The sequence below is a fragment of the Tiliqua scincoides genome, chromosome 4 (assembly GCF_035046505.1).
Source record: "Tiliqua scincoides isolate rTilSci1 chromosome 4, rTilSci1.hap2, whole genome shotgun sequence".
Lineage (NCBI taxonomy): Eukaryota > Metazoa > Chordata > Lepidosauria > Squamata > Scincidae > Tiliqua > Tiliqua scincoides.
Window position 1 is genome coordinate 213,551,356 of NC_089824.1, and position 17,113 is coordinate 213,568,468.

Consider the following 17,113-nt stretch of genomic DNA (forward strand, 5'->3'; position numbering starts at 1 on the left):
TGAAGTGTACTGAATAATGTAATTAATAAAGTGACCCTACTTGATTCAAAAAATTACCTTGTCTCGTGTGACTTGTGGAGGGTGGTTGGGCAATGAAGTTGTAACCCATGTTACTGCATTATAACATGCCACATGTCTACATCCTGGTGTGTGTGCTTGTGTTCATGTGAATATAAAATATAGGATTGTTAGGAGAAATTTCTCTAGTTTTATTAAGGTTCCCCTGAAATGCCTTAAATCAGTGGTTCCCAAATTTTTTAGCACTGGGACCCTCTTTATAAAATGAAACTCTATTGGAACACACCTTTATGAGACTTTAAAAGTGATCTATCTATCTATCTATCTATCTATCTATCTATCTATCTATCTATCTATCTATCTATCTATCTATCTATCTATCTATCTATGTGAGCCTTACCGCAAAGATAGTACCTTACAGTACCTTACAGTGCATGTTTGTTAGCCTTACAGCTGGGCAAGTGCCTGTACTAGCCCGGCGCTGGGCTAATGCCGGGGGGGGGGTGCCCAGCCTCCGCCATTTGGTGTTTGCATGGATCACCAAGCCAAGGCAAGGTAAGCAGGGGCAGGGAGTATGTGGGGAGGAGGCGCTCTGAGGAGGGGGGAGGCAGGTGAAGGACGGAGAGAGGGCAGGGAGGAGGCGTAACAGGGAGGCGGGAGATGGGGAGAGAGCAGGCGGGAGGCATGCTGGGGGGAGGAAGCGAGGAGGGAGGGAGGCGGGTTCGGTGGAGCTCTGCTGCACTGGATCCTGTCCGTCCGTGTGGGGCTCAGCGCCCTACATGAACGCTTTTACCATTTGCGGGGCTATTTCCCCATTGCGAGATTACTTCCCTTACCTTACTTTTGTCCCCTTCTCCCGAGGTGCCGCCTGCAGTAGTCCGTGGTGTGCAGAATCCAGCGGCAGCCGTTTTTGGTGCCGCCAAAGCTGCATGCCACAGGAGCTCAGACTTGGGCTGCTAGGCTGCAATCCTAGCCACACTTACTCAGGAGTAAGTTCCATTTACTATCACTGTTAAAAGCATATACATAGTAACCTGTTCAAAGTACAGAGCTGTAACATTTCACCAGATGTAGTCACATACATTGGTAGCACCAAGTCTAACATAATAAAATACTGAAATGAATGGGGACCCACCTGAAATTGGCTCATGACCCACTTGTGGGTCCTGACCCACAGTTTGAGAAACACTGATCTAAAGTACTATTTTGTTTGTTTGCAAAAAAATGCAATCCATTTCTCATAATGAGATAGCCCTAATGAATAACCTCAAGGCTTGAGGAGCTTAGTCATGTGACCAAGCCGTCACCTAACTGTCCCACTAACTGCCATTGTCGAGCCTGGAAAAAAGCACACACACATACACACCAGAAAATAGATGCTGAAACATTTATCTCCCTGTATTTACACAAGGTTGCAGACTGCAGGAGCTCAGTTCTTTGCAGGTCAGTTAGCAGCAACCTGATTTTTGAATAACCTCAGGGCTTGAGGCAATTAGTTTTCTTTCAATCCTCCATGTTTTCATTGGAAGCTCTGTGGGACCCACCAGAAATCACGTCTTGACCCACCAAGTGGGTCTCAACCCACAGTTGAGAAGCGCTGCCTTAGATGGTTCACCAAAGCTGAAGTGAAATCAGGGGGAGCGTGTGTCAGGCTGGCAGAGGAGGATGGAATGTGCCACCTTGTCAGCAGCAGAGCAGAGCAGCAGAGTAGTGGGGCAGCACAGGAAGCAACCGGTCCCAAACAAAGCCACAAACACAGACACAGGCTTGTTGAGTGTAGAAGCAGGTACTGATAAGGAGCAGGCTGAAGTCAGTCAAACGGTCCAGAAGTCAGGAATACAGCAAAGCACAGTCAGGATAAGCAGTCCAAGTCAGAAAACAAACCAGCAGCACTTCACCTAGAACATCCACCACAGCAACCCACACTTGATGTCTGCACCAGTCTCCTTATATACCAGAGGCAGCCAATCAGAACAGGGCGACCTCATAGTCTCATGACAGTCTTGTGCCCTGCTCTGATTGGCTGCCCAGTGGTGCATTGCACACTCCACCATGGGCTACGTGACTCTTATCACATCTCCTTGAGGCACATGGCTCCCACCTTACACAGGTGCATCTAATTAGCAATCAGTGCTGCAGTTACATTTGTTTGCATTCACTGGGCATGGACCTCAAGGCCCCCTGCCACATCCTGGCTCACAACAATTTCATGGCCTGAGAGATGCCAAGGCCTGACATCACCAGAGGGGGAGAACATCACCAGAGAGGGACAAAACAAGAAGAGGTGAAGCCTCAGGCCGGTAGTCGAACGAGTACATGTCGCAGGCTGCTTTTTTTTTTTAAATAAAAAGTCTTCTTCAGAGGAAAAGAATCTTGGCACGTCGTGCCGTCTAGCAAAGCAGCTAGAATTACAGCTTGCTCGGGATAATTTCTCCAGGGAGTGGTGACATAATACATCCATCCCCTTGGCAGCTTTCAGGGTTTTTTGTTTTTAATATAGTGCTGATTCAGCAAATTGCCCTTGGTGTTGCTGACCTTGCCAGCATTATAGAGTCTTTTTTTCACAGGGCTGGAGTTCTGCGCTTAGAAATATTCTTCCCATGTAGTCGTCATGAAGAGGTTGATTGCAGCCAAAACATGCATGTCCGTCCTCCTATCGCTTTTCACCTGTTTTTTAATTCTTTCTAAAAGCGTGTAGTTGCCATGACAAGTGAAATTCTCATTCTGTATGATGCTAGAATTCTTTCTATAACAATTATGAGACTGGTGTAACGTTTTGTTCTCCCATGTATTATATTACACAAAAGTGTGTTCTTTAAAAAGTACAGGAATTAAAAAAAAATAGGTACCACATTTTCCTTTTTTCCATTTATCAGATTCTATTTGTGGAACAGTCTAAGGGCACAATCCTAACCCACCTTCCAGCATTGACATAAGGGTAATGCAGCTCCAAGATATGGTTGTTGGCAACCTTCAGTCTCAGAAGACTCTGGCATTGCGCTCTGAATGGTGGTTCTGGAACAGCATCTAGTGTGGCTGAAAAGGCCGTTTCGGGAGTGACAATCCCTTCCACACTGGGAGCAAATGTAGTCTGTCCTTGGTGTGTCTCCATGGCTACAGGCCTTCCTTCTTTGCCTCTTTGCCTCAGTCTGTTGGCCAAGTGTCTCTCCAAACTGGGAGAGGCCATGCTACAAAGCCTGCCTCCAAGCGCGACGCTCAGAGACCAAGGTTTCCCATCTGTTGAGGTCCAATCCTAAGGCCTTCAGATCCCTCTTGCAGATGTCCTTGTATCACAGCTGTGGTCTATCTGTAGGGCGCTTTCCCTGCACAAGTTCTTCATAGAGGAGATCCTTTGGGATCCGGCCATCAGATCATGAATCATGGACTCTTCACACACGACAGGAGAGGAAGCTAAATGCTTTCCACATATGCTGCCTCCAACGCATCCTCGGTATCACCTGGCAGGACAAAGTTCCAAACAACACAGTCCTGGAACGAGCTGGAATCCCTAGCATGTATACACTGCTGAAACAGAGACGCCTGTGTTGGCTCGGTCATGTCGTGAGCTCCGAGATAAAACAAACATTCCCTTACTTTGAGAACAAACATTCCCTTACTTTGAGGAGGCCTCCGTGAGTGCCACCCAACTGCAGGATGCAGCACACATCCCATTGGCACCACAGTTGGGGGCCACTCATGGAGGCCTTCTCATAGTAAGGGAATATTTGTTCCCTTACCTCGGAGCTGCATTCCACTTATGTTGGTGCTGGAAAGTGTGTTAGGATTCTGCCCTTAGGTTACCAGCACACTTTGTAACATTATGGGTGCAATCCTAACCCCTTAAGTCAGTGCTTTCCAGCACTAAGGGCAATACAGCTCTGAGGGAGGGAACAAGCATTCCCTTACTTTGAGGAGACCTTCGTGAGTGATACCCAACTGCAGGATGCAGCACATGTCCCATTGGCACCGCTCTGCCAGTGCTGGAAAGTACTGACATAAGGGGTTAGGATTGTGTCCTAATATTATTTAGAATTATCACTTTTATACTGTTGTACAGTACTATAGTACTGTAGCATTTGTATCTGATGCAATTTATATTTATTTATTATTAAGTAAGAACATAAGAAGAGTCTTGTTGGATCAGGCCAAAGGCCCATCTAGTCCAGCTTTCTGGTTCTCACAGTGGTCCACCAATGCCCCAGGGAGCACACAAGACAACAGACACAGCCTGCATCCTGGTGCCCTCCCCTGCAGCTGGCAATCAGAGGCAGCCTACCTCTAAAACCAGGAGCTTGCACATACCTACCATGACTTGTGACCAGTGATGAACTTTTCCTCCAGAAATATATCCAATTCCCTTTTAAAGGCAACCGGGCAAGATGCCATCACTGCTTTCTGTGGCAAGGAGTTCCACAGACTAATTACACTTTGGGTAAAGTATTTATGGAAAGAATTTATGGGAAGTGTTTATGTGATATTAATGTACCGGTTCGTGGGAAAGAAAAGTTGGAAAAACACTGGTCTAGAGTAAGGAATAAGGACTACTGGCTCTGTGGACTAATTCTTACCATATGCTTTGAATTTTTTTCACCAAATGTTCGTGCCTGAGACATTTGTCACAAAGTGAGTAAGAGCAGAGACACGGCAGCCCATGATCCATTGTGTCAGCCACTTTGCTTTGGGGCCTTTTATTTGATTCAAGTGTACGTTCTGCTTATGTCACCTCTGGATGAACTAGAGAACAGAATGTTGCCACACTTAACTAAAAGAAGTTAAGGACTATCATTAAATTTAGAAACTTGGTCTTCTTGGTATAGTGGTTTTTTTCTTTTCCTTCCAGGTGAATGAGCACCAGTACATACATGTAGTGATTCAATCATTGTGCAGAAAGGAATGTTGATCAAATATTAACATCATGATTTCTTAACTCTGATTGAATTAAATCTGTGATTTAATAAAGAAGCCCATAAACTTGCGTGCATATACTTGGCAAGCTGTAAGAAAGAAAAAGCCACAAATGGAAAGCTGCCATTATCTGCGCATACACCAATTCTGAAGTCAGTTTTGGAAATTCTCCATGTTAATCCAGGAGATATAGTGGAATAGTAGGAAGGCAGAGCAAATTTCATAAAGCAATACAAGTTCGGAAGGGGGGATTTGTTCATCTCTTGTTGGGTCCTCATATTGTCTTTCGCAGCGTGAGATAAATTGAAGAGGTGATGGTGTTTCTGGCAAGAAGAAATACTGTAAAGAAAAACTTCACCAGGTGAATTTCTGCTGGTTTCACAGCAGTTACAAAAGTCCTGATCAGAAGGGAAAAGGTTAAGACCACAACTGGAGGCAGCGCAGGAAGCAGCAGAGTGGAAATATCTAAACTGCAGACCTGGGAGTAGCAGTCCCTGAGCCAGTTCACCAGGTTAAGGGGGCTACTGCAAGGTGATTGGGGCAGGGAGAGGCCATGACTTTTTGTGCTAGGAGGTGGTGATTGTCATGATCCTCACTCTAAGCAGAGGTTCAGATTCTGACTTCCATGAGGATGGATTGGCCAGATCAGTGGGACCAACAGTTCAATCCTATCTTTCCCACCCCGCCACTGCTGGTGAGGATACATTTAAAAAAGCACACTGTAGCTGGGAGCGGGGATCTTTGGAAGGCTTCAGAGGGGAAGATTTAAATCTCCTTACCCCTCTATAAGCCCCCTGTTTTGCAACGATCTGAACCAGCTATTTCACTGGTGAATGTTCAAGGAGAGAAAGGGAAGGAGAGGCTACTGAAGAAAGGGATAGGATCTGTCTTGCGTCATCACTGCCAGATCCAGCCCTTCTTCAGCCTTCCTTCCCTCATCCCTCCCCCTCCCTAGAAGAACATAAGAACAGCCCCGATGGATCAGGCCACAGGCCCATCTAGTCCAGCTTCCTGTATCTCACAGTGTCCCACCAGATACCTCAGGGAGCACACAAGACAACAAGAGACCTGCATCTTGGTGCCCGTCCTTGCATCTGGCATTCTGAGGTAACCCACTTCTAAAATCAGAAGGTTGCACATACACATCATGGCTTGTGAACCGTCCCTGCCCAGTTCTGCTCCAGCTCTGCCTCCCCTGCCATCTTACCTGCTCTGGTGGGTCCTCTGGGATCCTCTGATGTGGGTGGGAAGGCTCCATTCCTCCCACTGGTAGACCCAGTGTGCTCCTGCAGCACACTATTCTGCACACTGCCAAAGCTCCCTTTACAACCGCTTTACAGCAGTTGCCACCAGTGAAATGTATATTCCACTGGCTCTTGGGCCCAAGTGGATTGGGCTGTGAATCTCAATTCAGACTCCAAAAGCGGGCTAGAGCTTCAGCTCCCAGCTAAGAGACCCTGCAGGCATAACTGAGTCCAATACCTCCCTCTGTTTGAGCCAGTGAGCTTTGTCCCTGCCTCCTTTTCGTTTACTTTTCCCGCAGTCACATCCCTCGCTACTTGCACTGATGTGACAGCACTATGGAGATATCCTATGGTGGAGGGATGATCAGGAGGCCTCCTCAAAACTCAGGGAACTTTTGTTCCCTTACCTCAAAGTAAGCCTCCTGTGGCCCTATGGGTCTACTTCGATCTGTGCCAGCTCTTTGGCTGGCAAAAATCCAAATGGACCCAAGAGGGCATGGCAAGGTTGGGCAGAGTGCATAGGATATTGCTGCACCAGTAACAACTTCCTGCCCACTCCCAGTATGGCTCCTTGTGGCCCTAATCCCTGCCCCAAACCTCCCTCTCACTGCCCGTTACTCCTCCACTCTGCCCACACCCTGCACCAACATACCTGCGCCAGGGGAACCAGACGAACCTCTGCTATGCAACCAGCATCACTTGCCATTCCCTAAGCAGCCCAGTAGCACATGCACTGTGTTTTGTTGTGCCGCATGTACCCAGGGCTACTGACTCGTGAGCAAGCTGAGCACAAGACATTCACATTCCTATTTCTGATTCAGGAGATGTGAATTTGGCTGCATCAAAACTTCTCTTCTATGCCAAAGGTATCCAAACTTTCTGGCAGGAGGGCCACATCATCTCTCTGACACTGTGTTAGGGGCCGGGGAAAAAAAAGAAAGAATTAATTTACATTTCAAATTTGAATAAATTTACATAAATGAGTAGTTTGGGGATGGAACTTATATGAATGAATGAAGGTCTTGCAATAGCTCACGGCTTATAAAAGTCCTTACACAAAGCAGGGCCGGCCTTTCCTTTGCTGCTGCTGCTGCTGCATCACAGACGTGAAGCAGCAAGCAGTGGAGGGAGCCCTTGTCCCACAGCTCACACGAGAGGTCGAACAGTTGGCTGTCACTCTGAGAGCAGTTGTGTCAGGCCATCGCGGGCTCTAGCAAGTCTCAGGAAGGCCAGAGCTCATTAGAGACTAGGGGCTCCCAGCAGGCTGGATTGGAAGTCCTCGAGGGCCACAGATGGCCTCAGGGCTGGAGTTTGGGCACCCCTGTTCTATGCAACTATTAAAAGTACATGACCTATGTCTTCCTTTTCTTGGGGGGGGGGTAGATTTTCAGATAATCTGATTCCTACTCCTTGTGACTATTGACTAGCTGCTGCGGCTTCCAACTGAACAAAGCCTTCCCAGATTTGGAAACAATCACATCCACCGAGTTGGCCGGTTTCTTTTCAAGACATGAGACAACTGTATGAATAGATCAAAAATGACACTTTTCACGCCATCCAATTGTTTTAATGATAATTTCCTGCCGACGCCTCTAATTAGCCTTTGGTGGGTAATTTGTTTCAAATACGTAGTTCTCCCTTTATCCCAACATTTACTCCTCATGCGCTCCGATAGCAACTCTGGGCGTGTGGGCGTGTAAGTGTAAGCATTTGGCACGCCTGAACTCATGGCGACGCCTCCGTGTGTTGCGGCAAACGTTTGAGAAATTATTCACTGTAAATAGTATTTGGTGCATTATCCGCTCTTTTCCCCACCCTCTGTGCAAATCCTTCACAGACCTGTGTTTTGCTGACATGCCTATCATTTTTAAGTGGTGGCGAAGTACTTTGGTTTAATAGCATTTGCAAACACTGTTTTGCTTGTTTACAGGATACCCTCTTCAGTGCTATGCTATTTCAGTGTAAAATTGCTGTTCTATACAGTGGTTAGCATGCAAAGCACTAAGTTTTGCAGGGAGCCTTGAAGTGGCCCCTCCACCTCAGAGCCATTTTAAACGAATTCCTCCATTTTGATCCCCTGTGCGAAATGGCTCCGAAGAGGAGGGGGGAGGGGCCACTTGCATGCTGCAGTGAGGCTCCCTGCAAAACTTAGTGCTTTGCACCCCTTCTAGCTCTGCCACTGTTTCTACCGTTCCAGCTTTAAAAATGTGTGTGGATCCTGTGATACATGGAGTACTTATTAAAGCATGTACCCATCAATTCCGCAGGAGTAAGAGCCAAATCCCGTCCCCCATAAGAACATAAGAACAGCCCCACTGGATCAGGCCATAGGCCCATCTAGTCCAGCTTCCTGTATCTCACAGCAGCCCACCAAATGCCCCAAGGAGCACACCAGATAACAAGAGACCTCATCCTGGTGCCCTCCCTTGCATCTTGCATTCTGACATAACCCATTTCTAAAATCAGGAGGTTGCGTATACACATCATGGCTTGTACCCCGTAATGGAGTTTTCCTCCAGAAACTTGTCCAATCCCCTTTTAAAGGCATCCAGGTCAGTCGCCATCACCACATCCTGTGGCAAAGAGTTCCACAGACCAACCAAACGCTGAGTAAAGAAGCCCCCCCAACCATCTAGTTGCATGGCAATGGAGGGTAAGCCTCTGCAGTGTGGAGTAATCTACTCAGACCTGTGTTAGTGATTTGCTAGTGCAGGTCTGCATGGATCTGCACTGTGGAATTAGGTCTGGAAAGGGGGCAGGGAATTGGCAGCTGGCACGGCCATCAAACTCATGTCCCTCCCCAGGCCTGACCTGCCCTTCCCTCACCTTGTTCTGCCCACCCCTGTTCACGCCTTTCCCACCCCATCCTGCCCGCCCTCCTCCCTGCCTTGGCGGGTCCTCTGGGACCCTCTGGCAGGTGTGGGAAGGCCCTTACCTTCCCACTGGTGCTCATGCAGTGCACGGGCTCGCACACTGCTGGAGTGTATGCTACTACTGCCATAAAGCAGTCTATGCTTCAGCCCAGATAGGATTAGTCAGTGAAAATCTTTTTTACTTGTTATGCCACCAGATCACCTTTGGGTCCCCTTGGACTCATGCTAGCTATGTAGCTGGCAAAAGTCCAAGGAGAGGAAGACTGCACTGTAGTTTGGAAAATCAGAAATAGGATCTTGTGCATACCTTTGCCACTGAGGTCAAACCCCTTCAGCCCATTCTCTACCCCTGCCCTTCCTGGCCCAAACCTCCACCAAACCGAACTTGAACCACCTCCTCCTCCACTTTATCTGAGCTGGCAGAGAGTCTGTTTTGCCAGAGGTTCCATTGCTCATGATGGCAGCATAATGTTTGCATTGTCACAGGGCCATTTTATGACAGCAGATTGATAGATCCACTGTCGTAAACATTCCCTGCCCTTCCTGCCCCAAACATCCACCAAACCACCCATGAACTACCTTCTCCTCCACCTTACCTGAGCTGGCAGAGAGTCCATTTTGCCAGAGGCTCCATTGTACATGTTTGCACTGTCACAGGGCCATTTTATGACAGCAGATTGATAGATCCACCATCGTAAACAGTGGATAGGACTGAACCATTAGTTTGCCGCTATGAACCCCTACACCTGCTGAGATCCTCTAGAGAGTATTGCCTGGATTCTTCTTCTATTCTGGAATGCTTCAGGGGCTACCCATAGCAGGGTCTCCTCCATGTTGTACCAATGCTCTGGAATCCCCCCCATGCTTGTATTTGTTTTGATTATATTTAATTACATTTGATTGTTTGTTTTGTTCAAGGACCAAATCAGTTCAGAAACCGTACCATGACTGTATGTTTATGAAGCTGTTTCTCATATTCTCTGTGCACTTTGAGTAGAAACTATTTTTAGGAATGCACATTTTTTAGATAGCTAGGGAGATACCTTTGTCATCTGGAGACTGGCAAGAAGACGGCTGCCCAGAATTTGTGCCTACCTACTAGCAATTGCGAAGGGGTGACAGGAAGGGATGATGATGGTTCCCTTTCATGAGGAAGAGAAAAAGAAGCAGAGAAGGAAAGAGATCTTTGAAGGGACCGCAGTCACCACCACTACATTCATGACTTCATCTTCAAGTAGTACAGTTTCACAGGGTCTAATACAGCCCAAGCAGGCTCAAGTGTAACATTGCAACCCTACTGAAGAGGAGCACACTTCTGGACCAGGTAAGACAGAAGTGGGGATGGGCAAGAAGGACAGAGAAAGGGGAGAAAGGGGGCTGGAAGGTGGCAGGAGGGGGCATCTGACAGCAATGACACTGCAAGATCCCATCCCCTCATTTTAAACCTTCCCCACCTCTTTCTTCTTCTTGGACCTGCGCCAGCTAAGGAATTGGACTCTCAGATTTTAGCTAAAGAATTCAGCTAATTTGACTCTCAGGCACACACACCCTCCTCTCGGTGATCAGTGGCAGAGGGACAAATAGTGTTGTGTTCCTCGGTGATGGTCATGGAAGAAACAGGAATTATTTCTGTATTGGAAGCTGGCAACCTGACCGTCTCTCACTCTATGCCTATTTACGTACTTACCTATTTAATGGCTATGGCAACGATAGTCTCACTCACGAGTATCAACTGCCCACAAACCTCAAACGACTACCTACTACCCTGCTTGGCTGTTAGGCTGGCAGCTTTATCTTGTGGATGGCGTGCAGATGCTTATATGTTTGTACTTTCCGCCAAGCAGCGGAAATACCGTTGATCATTATGGGCAGGAGGTCTGGTCTAGAGGGTAGAGCTTCCGTCTGCCTGAAGATAACATCCACAAGGTCGCCAGTTCGAGGCCACCGGCACCGTGCGACCTTGAAGCAGCTGGCAAGCTGAAGCCGAGCAATTCCATCTGCTCTGAGCGTGGGAGGATGGAGGCCAGAATGTGAAGCCAGATCGGAATGAAAAACCTTGAATGTAGTGGTTCTTGAAAAAGAACCTTCTTTGAAATTGTAAAAATCCCTATTTAATAGGGATTTAATAAAGCCTGCCTATGTAAACCGCCTTGAATAAAGTCTTGAATAAAGACCAAGAAAGGCGGTATATAAATACCTGTTATGATGATGATGATGATGATGATGATGATGATGATGATGATGACGATGTGTCATTTATGATTGCTTGCATTAAAAGGTTGCATTAATCTTGGGGAATTACAGCATTCTTTGGGTATATATGGCATTTCAGAAATGTAGCCAGTGTTCCCTGTAAGAATTAGCGCCACTCTATAGAGCTTTCCTGTGTTGCACAGCAGTGTGGTGGCGTCTACCCAGTGGTTAGCGATAATGTTCTAACAGCATCGCTGATTTATGGGTCAGCCGAGCTCTGAGTTGCATGGTGCTCAGCTGAGAGGTGCATGGCTGCACGGTCACACACCTTAAGGCACTCTGACTGTAACTCCTACTAATCTGAAGCAAATTGCTGGGGCAGTGGTACTCCATGTGCAGTGGAATCTGGCGCTTGTACATGGGGATTGCTTTGTTGGATGGATGGATGTAGACTATGTACAGTATACAAGGCATGCTGCATGGGGGTTAACTAAACAACAGCCAGAACTTGGTCTGTGTGCATAATGATGCCTCCTGGATTATGTCTGCACGTGCATCTCCTAATGGAATGGTCAGCATGATAAGTTTTGACAGCACCAGTCTGTTTAAGGGATCATGTTGCCTGCATTGAGGCCACCTCTGCTCCCTTTCTCCCCCAACAGGTGAGTTGCGCTCCCAGAGCTGACAGTGGTAGAGATCTGGTTGGCAAGTGAGTGCACAGAGTGCATTGAGTGTTGGGCGGGTTAGGACAGACAAAAGAAAATATTTCTTTACTCAGCGCGTGGTCGGTCTGTGGAACTCCTTGCACAGGATGTGGTGCTGGCGTCTAGCCTAGACGCCTTTAAAAGGGGATTGGACGAGTTTCTGGAGGAAAAATCCATTATGGGGTACAAGCCATGATGTGTATGCACAACCTCCTGATTTTAGGAATGGGTTAAGTCAGAATGCCAGATGTAGGGGAGAGCACCAGGATGAGGTCTCTTGTTATCTGGTGTGCTCCCTGGGGCATTTGGTGGGCCGCTGTGGGATACAGGAAGCTGGACTAGATGGGCCTATGGCCTGATCCAGTGGGGCTGTTCTTATGTTCTTATGTTCTTATGTCTTCTGAGATTTCAGTTTGCGTATTTTTAGTGTTGGATCAGAATGTCCCAAGCACTTTTACAATTCCATACACAGTCTGCAAATAAGGGGAACACTGTGAAGGGGGGATTATCTGGGGTGAGAGGATGATATTCATAGCAGAAGTTGACAAAATCATCCTCTGAAGAATGCTCCCCTTGGCAGCCATAATTTTTTTTCCCCCCAGAAGCCCACAGAATTATGAAAATGATGTAGAATTGTTCTGGGGCTTCTGGGGGAAATATGGCAGGAGTGCCCTTTAGGTGGCGGCCTTTAATGGCAGTCTTCTCCATTATTATTATTATTATTATTATTATTATTATTATTATTATTATTATTATTATTATTATTAATTTATACCCCACCTTTTTGCCCAATGGGCACATTAACATCACTCCCCTCAAACCCAAGATTTGATTGATGGTTAGCCTCCATTGCACCACCTAAAAAACACAAGAACATAAGAAGAGACCTGCTGGATCAGGCCAAATGGCCATCTAGTCCAGCTTCCTATATCTTGCAGTGGCTCACCAAATGCTTCAGGGAGCACAAAAGACAGCAAGACTCAACCTGAGTCCTGGTGCCTTCCCCTGCATCTGGCATTCTAAGGTAGTCTACTTCTAAAATCAGGAGCTTTCACATATATTATGACTTGTAACCCATGATGGACTTTTCCTCCAGAAATGTGTCCAATCCCCTCTTAAAGGCATCTGGGTAAGATGCCATCACCTCTTCCTGTGGCAAGGAGTTTCTCTCTCTCTCTCTCAAACACACACACGCACAAAACTGTACTTGCAAATCACCAAGACTATCTTCATCATTTTTATTTATCCTTGTTACTCATTGTAAGTAAAGTACTTGACAGTTTTTTAAAATCAAAACTGGAAGTCAGGAATAAGAGACCATTGTGCAGGATGTACAAGTAAATGAATGAAATCCTGCAGATTGCTCACTCAGATCAAACAGAAACCTACTTTGCCAGTGTGGAGACAGAGTCAAATGTAAGGGAGTCAAGAAGAGCACCACTTCAAATATTGATCTCATTTGCACACCTGCAAAATGTAAATGCTATTCAAACATTTCATGTTTGTCTCCAGATTTCAAATTTGATTAACTGGATGATTAATTGTTGAAATGCAATAAAGCCACCTTCTAAATAATCGTAATAGAAAGCAGTCCTAATCCATCTGGACACAGATTTGCTTTGTGATTGATTGCCTTCAGTTATCCATGTTCTTTTTGTGCCATGTTTGCTGAATAATGCTGCCTTATATTTAGCCACTTCAGCAGCTGATTTTGCCAAATACTGTGAGAGCCACAGGGCTGATCTGTCCTTCCAGGGCATCTCAAACAGCTATTTCACCCAGCTCTACTATCTAAGGTGCTAGTAACTGTAATAACTAGCAGTTCAGCAGACTGAATCCAAGTCTTGCACGTGTCCAGCCCATATTGTACAGCCAATTCTGTGGGTACATCAACTAGTTTGTTGATGCAACATCATTTTCACTCAGGTATCTTTTTAATCAGCATTATGAATGTTTTCACAAGTGACACAAAAAATATGTTTTGGCCAATATCCAGCAGAAACAGAGTGCCTGGCCTTCCTTGTGAGTTTCTTTTTTTTTGGGGGGGGGGGGATTTTCCTTCCATCCCTTTAGAAATCTGAAACTTTGACCAATGCCTCTGAGAGGAATTTTTATCAGGGGGTACAAAGTTTCTTTTGGGCCCTCTTCCAAGGGAAAGGGGAGCGACAAAATAGGGTGGTGGGAGGGTAGCAACGGGAGTGGACAGAATGAGGGTAGGGAAGAGTAGGGAAGAGCTAAAAAGGGCAAGGGGGTAGCAACAGTCAGAAAAGTCTTTGGAGCCCAGGTCTACCAGGCTTCCCAATGCAGAGCCCATGTCTACCATCAGCAGCTAGATGCCATAATATTGAAAACTAAACAACCTCCTAAGCTTCTCAAAAAGCTTTTAAATATAGAAAGTCATTGCAGAAAATTAGCATCATTGTATTTAGGCTCACATCAGGCTAGAAAGTGTCTTGTGTGTACCAAAACGTACTTCTGCTGCAGCTATAGTCCCACAGCTATGTCCTTCATGGCACAACAGATTTGACACTGTGTTAAGGATTGTTGTGTGTGCTTTCTTGGGCCCAGCACACATGGTTTACAGCCACTCCAGCATCCCGGCATTAATGCCTCCAGCATCCTGGGGGAGTGAGTCAGGCATCCATGGTGAGGGATATCCACTGGGGGATACTGGATCTCCCAGTATCCATGGCATCCACCGTGAGTCAAATCTATGGTTGCCAGATCTGTGGATACCGGAGTTACACTGTACAGTATTTAAGGGCGGTGTGACTCTGCCAAGTCCCATTCTACTGTGGAAACATATCAGAGATATGTGGGGGGAGGGGCTGCAATCCTATGCACACCCTTCTGGGAATGGACATGCATAGGATTGGGCTGGAAATTACGTATTTAAAACAACACAAGCAGAGCCTTTTTTGTCTGAATGGACCTGATGGTGTGATGTTGCCTCTTTAGGATATTGCTTCCGACTGCCCTGGGGCTGGATGAGGGATAAATGGCAGGGATAAAGAGCCAGCCCTGGAGGCAACAGAGGGAGGGAGGGAGGGAGGGAAAGAGCAAGCTCCAGCACAAGTGTCATTTCACTGTATTTCCTTAGCACTGCAGCTTAGTAGAAGCAACCAAATGATCATCTCTCTATCACCTTGTATGCTACTTTTGACATCGTTGACAAATTTTTATCATTAGCATGGTTGGCAAATATATTTCCTTGGCGCTCTTCATAGAGCGATACCTAGAAAGGCTGGATGAAACTGACCCTGCTTTGGGCTGTTCCTTTGGCCTGTGCAAACTTAGTGGTAAACCCTGGCCAGTTTTATTCCAGCTCATCAACTTCTTCCACTTGCTGTGTCCTGGAGGCCTGCAGTCCAAGATACGGTTTCAAAAGCTGACGTGAACTTTACTCCTGTCCCAGCCTCCTTCTGCTCACTTCTCTCTTGTCTCCTTGACTCTCATGGTTGGGGGACAAAGCGGGGGCTATCAGGCATGGAGACGGCTCAACTTGTGCTGCCCCTCAACTTTCTGGCAGTGCTAACAAGCACATTTTCTTATTGACACTCTCTGTAAAATGGTTTCTCATTTATTATAATGAGCTTTCATTTATTTTAATTGTTTTCAGTCCCCATCGCCCTCAGTGTTATCATACCGCAGTCATAGTATTGTGACATCATCCTACTCACTATGCAGCCCTCGACTCAGAGATATCATCTTTCTGACTAATCCTGGCAAAAGAATAAGCAGGCAGGGTGAAAACGGCACTACCGCTGCAGATCCAAGACCAGGCTGGGGTCCAGAGTCAGCATCACTGGGCACCTGCCAAGAGCTAAGGACCCTCAGAAGGACCCAGTGCTGATTGATGAGACTGTCTCCATGCTCTTGGCCTTTGTTGCAGTGGTGGAAATATGACACCCTCAGAGCCAGGATGACCAGATGCAGTGGAAGACAGAGTGCTTATCATTGGCAACCTTCAGTCTCGGGAGACTCTGGTATCGCGCTCTGAAAAGTGATTCTGGAACAGCGTCTAGTGTGGCTGAAAAGGCCAATTCGGGAGTGACAATCCCTTCCCCAGTGGGAGCAAATGTAGTCTGTCCCTGGTCTGTCTCTCTGGCCACGGGCCTTCCTTCTTTGCCTCTTTGCCTCAGACTGTTGGCCAAGTGTCTCTTCAAACTGGGAAAGGCCATGCTGCACAGCCTGCCTCCAAGCGGGCCGCTCAGAGGCCAGGTTTCCCACCTGTTGAAGTCCATTCCTAAGGTCTTCAGATCCCTCTTGCAGGTATCCTTGTAGCGCAGCTGTGGTCTACCTATTGTATGCTTTCCCTGCACGAGTTCTCCATAGAGGAGATCCTTTGGGATCTGGCCATCGCCCATTCTCACGCCATGACCAAGCCAACACAGGCATTTCTATTTCAGCAGTGCATACATGCTAGGGATTCCAGCTTGTTCCAGGACTGTGTTGTTTGGAACATACATGCTAGGGATTCCAGCTTGTTCCAGGACTGTGTTGTTTGGAACTTTGTCCTGCCAGGTGATACCGAGGATGCGTCGGAGGCAGCACATGTAGAAAGTATTCAGTTTGCTCTCCAGTTGTGAGCAAAGAGTCCATGACTCGCTGCAGTACAGAAGTGTACTCAAGACGCAAGCTCTGTAGACCTGGATCTTGCTATGTTTTGTCAGCTTCTTGTTGGACCAGGCTCTCTTTGTGAGTCTGGAAAACGTGGTAGCTGCTTTACCGATGCGTTTGTTTAGCTCAGTATCAAGAGAGTGTCGGAGATCATTGAGCCAAGGTACACAAAGTCATGGACAACCTCCAGTTTATGTGCAGAGATTGTAATGTAGGGAGGTGAGTCCAAATCCTGAACCATGACCTGTGTTTTCTTCAGGCTGATTGTCAGTCCAAAGTCTTGGCAGGCCTTGCTAAAACGATCCCTGAGCTGCTGGAGATCTTTGGCAGAGTGGGCGGTGACAGCTGCATCATCGGCAAAGAGGAAGTCACGCAGACATTTCAGCTGGACTTTGGACTTTGCTCTCAGTCTGGAGAGGTTGAAGAGCTTTCCATCTGATCTGGTCCGGAGATAGATGCCTTCTGTTGCAGATCCAAAGGCATGCTTCAGCAGGACAGTGAAGACAGCAGGACAGCAAACAAGGTTGGCGCAAGAAAACAGCCCTGCTTCAGTCCG